A 543-nucleotide genomic window follows, 5' to 3' on the forward strand; every position below is an offset into this window, starting at 1 on the left:
TCTCTCCCTCTCCCCCTCTCCCTCTCCCTCTCTCATTACTCTCTAAATTTGACCAGGCACATGGTGGAAAACGTTGTAAAGAAGGAAGCAGAAGCAACTGTTACACGATTTTAGAGAGGGAGGAAGCCATTGTAGTGACCTGTAGTTACAGTGGCCTGTGGGTAGGAGAGAGGAAGAGAAGACCTAGGGTAGTTACCCCAGGAGGATTCATGGGACAAGAAACCTAGAAGGCGAGGCTCACCTTCAGAGGGAAGTAGCTGCTACCTCATCGCTGGATGGAGTGTGAGGAAGGGTGCTTTGGGACAAAACAGAAAAGGATGAAAATGCTGGGCATGGTTCCTGGGCTGAGACTGTCACCTAAGTGGGGAGCAGCAGGGACGTGCTGAGCAAAGGAGCTATTGGTGCCGGGGTTGTACTGTGTGTCCGCCTAATTTTCTTACAAAATAATGATAAATCGCTGCTGTTGCTGCTGCTGCACTCTGCCTCCTCCTCTCTTCCTCCTCCTCTCTTCCTCCTTCTCCTCCTCTGCCTCCTCCTCTCTTC

Source organism: Grammomys surdaster, unplaced genomic scaffold (genome assembly GCF_004785775.1).
Source record: "Grammomys surdaster isolate TR1022 unplaced genomic scaffold, NIH_TR_1.0 146, whole genome shotgun sequence".
NCBI lineage: Eukaryota > Metazoa > Chordata > Mammalia > Rodentia > Muridae > Grammomys > Grammomys surdaster.